Genomic DNA, 5,480 nt, shown 5'->3' on the forward strand with positions numbered 1-5,480 from the left:
AGTGTACCATCAGATTAACCCTAAACTTTGGGTTGTTCAACCCCAAACTTGCTTACTCGGGGTATGATGGTTCCAAAACACAGTTTAAGAGTTAGTTCAATCAACCCTCTGAAAGTAACCCAGAGTTAACGCGCGCTCACAGTAACAACATAAAGGCATTGTCAATGGATCACAGATTTCACGAGTCACCATGATAACGTCAGAGAACTTAAAAGTTTTTAAATGAGAAAAAACATTATAAACCAATACTTTCTGTCAAAAATCAACGTTTTATAATCGGCTTAGAAGTGTGTGATTACAAAACAGATAAAATTAATTAATTAAATAATTAATACGAACCTATTTTACCCCATTTAATTCAAATATTATATGTCTCAACGAAAATACTAATATTATTTAAATATTATTTAAAAGCCTGTAAAAATAATCATAGATTTTATATATGATTTAAATATATTGATTATATCTAATTAGGTATAATTAAGATTATCTTTTCTCTTACGAAAATTAGCAATGGTTTTACTACAGTAAAAAAAACATGGTTACAGTAAAACCATGGTAACCTCAAAATAACCATGGTTTTGACAACCCTGCTTTTCAAGACCCATAGTTAATCCATGGTTAGTGTAGTAAAACCATGGTTTTGCTGATTGTAATCAATGCACCAAAAAAAAAACCTGGTTACCACAACTTTACACCACTAAAGCCATGGTTAATTTTCGTAAGAGTTGTGGCACATAAAGTGCATAAATCTGTCATATGGCTTATTTACACTTACAGTTTTTTTATTTATATGATTGTATTGTGTATGCATAAAATGCACTATGGTTATATTCACTATATTGTACTATATTGCATTTACTTCTGCTCCTTTGGGTGACCCTGTTTAGTTTTTGGACTTTCCATTGTATGACACTGTATCACCATCTTTTTTAACATTTACTTAGCTGATAAATGAACCCTCTTTTAATTGTAAAGCTTCCTTACAGTCCTTACAGATTTTTATCAATAATTTTGTGTAATGCTTTTAAGTACACTACACTAAAAAGTATCATTCATTTGCATTGGACGATTAGGATCTGCTGTGACAGAAGTGGAGTGGACAATAGAAATGTTACATTAGTGTCAATAGTAACATGTTCTAATATGTCTTGTATCATCTAATATAACCAAATATCTCAATATCCCTCTTGGCTTAAAAATGATAGCTCAGGAAGAGAGCAGCTGCAAAAGGCCCATTTTAAAGAAAAAAGGGTGATTTAGAAAAAGACCAACTATAGATCAAATGTAGAGAGAGTTCTAAGGATCTGAAGTGCATGTTTAAGAAATAAATATGATACTATGAAATATATATTTATAATTTAATTTCATTGTGTACATGATCTAACTGATAATAGTAAATGTCTGACCACTATGCCATGTCTGTGATTCAATAGTGTTTCACCTAATAAAGTCTGTGCTTCACCTGTGTCATTCTATGGGTCAGTGTTAAATGCACATGCCACAGACCAGAGACTGCAGGCAGGGGTAACTTCTGTTCCTCAGTAATTATTATTATGATGGGCATCATGTGTTTCTATTTGTTATACCCATTTACTGTAACTTTGCCACATTGTCACTTAAGTAACATATGTTAAGATTTCTAGCTCAATAATGATAATGTATTTGCACACATATTTTTTAGAACTTTAGATTCATCTCAAATTATCTAGTAAGTGAAAGATGAGGTTATTTATGATTTGACAAAATTGATATGGAAATGTACTTTATTGTTAACATTAATTAACTGATGTAATTGTGTTTCATACATCCACTGATATTTGGAGAAATTAATAATGGACATAATTAAATGTATAGTATTTAGTCCGAACACAAATATGAATCAATTTTTATTAATAATAGGCATAACTAAATGTATAGTAATTAATCCAATCACAAATATCAATCCATGTTATTAAAAAAACAATTCTTTAAAGAAAATATCATACATTTTCTAAGTCACCAATAAATATTCGCGACTCTAAATGTATTAAATTAAATGCTTTAACATTGTAATATTATGCAAAATACATGCAAAATACATCTTCAGAGAGTCAGTTGCTATGGTTACTTACATAACCCGAAAGTTACCTCCGTTTTTGGAACCGAAAGCAGAAGTTATCCGCTTACTTACTCCTAAACTTACCCGGGTAAGTCACATAACCAGCTTTCTGGAATACACCCCAGGTCCATTGGTATCGGGGTTCCTTCAGTTTATCTTCAAATACCTCATTAAACACAAGTCTGATCAAGTCATCCACATAACTGTAAAAATATTGCAGTCAATAAATCTTTTGTTTTGATCATTATTTCCCTGCTTCATACATTAAGTTTTTATTAATGGATATATTTGAAATAAAAACTTTACTGCTAACATTATGTCGCTTGTTTTTACTGGCCTTTGCCATGTATTTCCCCCTTTTAGAATTTGGGAGCGTAACCTTGTTTTTAAAATATTCCCGTATAGACAGTCTGTTGAAGTTATAAAGAAATGGTTGATGTTGTATTTTTGATGGGGAACGTGTAAATATAATTTTAGTTTTAGTGCTGTGAATTTGGACTGAACATCACACTTCTGTTATGCCTTAAACCATTTGTAAAATAAATTATTGTTTCGTAAACAGTGTAAAAATGTTATCAATGTTCATGTTTTATGTCAGATATCATTAAGTGTTTTTATGTGATTTATATTTGATTTATATTTGTTTTATATTCATAATAAAATTCATGGTTCATCAAATTCTTATGTATTAAGAACAATAAACAATGTAGAGAAAATGGTTTGTTGATTTATTATTTATGCACATGCATCAGAATGTAGAGGTTGTATAGGAAAACCTTCTGGGAATGTTCCTTGCTGTTCCTTGCTGGTTAGCCAGGAAAGTTTTCTAAACGTAAATGGAACGTTCCCTTTAGGTTCCGAGAACGTTCTGGGAACCTACTGGAAATGCTTTAGGAACGTTCCCGTAACCTAAGGGGAACGTTCTATTTATGTTAAGAGAACTTTCCTGGCTAACCAGCAGGGAACGTTATGATTGTTAGCTACGATGTGTTTAAAAAAATAATAATTCAAAGAAGTTATCAATATGGTAATATAAATGAATTAACCTTTTTAAAATATCTGTACAGAAATTATGTACAAGTGCGCCACTAAGGGAGGGGGGTTAGGATGATTCTAAGGGCCTGCACACACCCCAGAGATAATATTTTATTAGTAGACCTAACATTAATTGTAGTATCATTGATATAATAAATGTACCTAACAAAGAGTTACCTATAAAACAAAGTTACGGCTTATTTCTGCATTTCCAGCCCAGTCTCCTGAAAATGCGTATAAATAGCACGGTGTGTAAAACTCGTGCAATACATATGCCAAATTCCACTTTGGCGGGCATATGATACGCAAGTCCTTCCCATTCACTTAAACGGGGCATCTTTTTTTGTCGTTTTATTTATTGGTTTCTCAATTTTTTTGCAATTTTTTACCATTTTCGCTTGGGTTTAGGGTTAGAACAACTTTTTTTTATATAAATCCTAACATCCTAACCCAAACCCCAACTCTAACCCCAACTCCAAGCGACCATGGCTTAAATATGGACAAAAACATAGAGAAACCTGTATATTAAATAACCTTATTAAGCAAATCTAAAATCTAACCCAAAACCCAAGCGAAAATGGTTTAAAAAACAGAAAAAAATTGAGAAACCAATAAATAAAACGACAAAAAAGATGCCCCATTCAAGTGAATGGGAAGGACCTGCGCATCACATGCACGCCAAAGTGGAATTTGGCGTATGTATTGCACGAGTTTTACACTTCGTGCTATTTATACGCAACCTCAGGAGACTGTAAAGCCCAAGCCCCCCCCCATTCGCTGCATGGTTTGGTCCAGTCTTTCGTAGTCTGAAGACTAGAGGCACGTCGGTTTATACGCATGCGGAGGATCTTCTCTTGCAGGGTTGTAATAAGAGTCATTGCACACGAGTAATTTTGAATGATTGTTGGGAATATGAAAAGGATAATGGGAATAGTTTTGGATGGAAGTATAAACAATGGGTTAAAGAATGTAGACTGGAAAATGTAGCTATTTGCCCCAATATGCCATTAAATGGGGTATCAGTATGGAGTATTCCTGAACCTAATGTTGAATTGATACTGCTTGAGTATCGGGAACAAGCAGAAGGAAGATATTCTAATAGTTATGTTATCAATGGTTTTATGAGAGAAAATTTTTATTCTTGTATACAGATATATACAGATGGATCTAAAGACCCAGTCGAAGAAAAAGTGGGAGTAGGAGTATACATTCCAAAATTTGAGATGAAAGTAAGTTTAAGATTGAGTGACAAATTGTCTGTATATTCAGCAGAACTAACTGCTATAATAGTAGCATTGCAGTGGTTAGAGCAGATTAAGCCAAATAGGATGCCGACTGTAATCTGCTCAGATTCTGCATCAGCACTTAAAAGTATATTGTCAACAAAAACTGATAGAGAAGACCTGCTGGTAGAAATGTATACATTATTATATAGGCTTAACATAGAGGGTATAATTGTATACTTTTGTTGGGTACCGGCACATATTGGGATAGTGGGAAATGAAACAGCGGATAAATTGGCAAAAGAAGCGTTAGGGAAAGATTTGATAGAAATGAAGTTAGATCAATAATTAATAAAGAAGTAATAAGAATATGGCAACAAAGATGGGAAAGTGGCAGTACAGGTAGGTGTATTATAATATTGTAAAATCAGTGAGGAATAAAGAATCGTGTTATGGAAGATATAGAAGGAAGAAGTAATGATTTCTAGACTAAGGATGGGTCATACAGGGTTAAATTCAACACTTACATTAATGGGAAAGCATGAGAATGGTATGTGTGATGAATGTGATGATGTTGAAACAGTAGAACATGTGCTTTTTAAGTGTAGTAAATATGAAGAACAGCGTAGTGGTCTCTTTAGTAATATAAAGACTAGGCAAGTGAGTATCATGGACTTATTGGGAGATGGTTTGAGGGATACAGAGAGGCTTAAGGAGGTGATGGTATTTTTAGAGCGTACAGGACTATCACAGGATCTAGAAGGAGGAGCAAGTTGTTTGAACATCCTGAAAGTTGAGGAGCTCAATGTGGAAGCTGGAGGAGCTGAAACACGCAGCGTCAACTAAAGCTTGGGCTCGGATCCTCTGGGGTGTTAAAAGTTTTTTTTTTCCACAATTCAAATCCATTACACATATGCGCAAGGTATACAGTAGGTGGCAGTAATACTCCTAAGGAGTAAGCAGCCATTAAACAAAAAGAAGAGAAGAAGGGAGGATCTTCTCGTGTTGCTGAGCAAATCGCCAGTAACTTATAAACAAAGTTTTAGTCAATCACTGAGTGAGATGGTAAAATGAGAGAGAAAGGTCTGAAAATCAGAAACTAAACGAGACTACACAGAAGG

General features: G+C 33.7%; 1 protein-coding gene across 1 annotated transcript in view; it reads left to right on the forward strand.

Moving 5' to 3' along the window:
• LOC129422909 (uncharacterized) overlaps positions 1 to 5,480 on the forward strand; it is a 176,439-nt gene that overhangs the window by 55,203 nt on the left and 115,756 nt on the right. The gene's annotated exons all lie outside the window — the stretch shown is intronic.

The sequence above is a fragment of the Misgurnus anguillicaudatus genome, chromosome 19, assembly GCF_027580225.2.
Source record: "Misgurnus anguillicaudatus chromosome 19, ASM2758022v2, whole genome shotgun sequence".
NCBI classification, from domain to species: domain Eukaryota; kingdom Metazoa; phylum Chordata; class Actinopteri; order Cypriniformes; family Cobitidae; genus Misgurnus; species Misgurnus anguillicaudatus.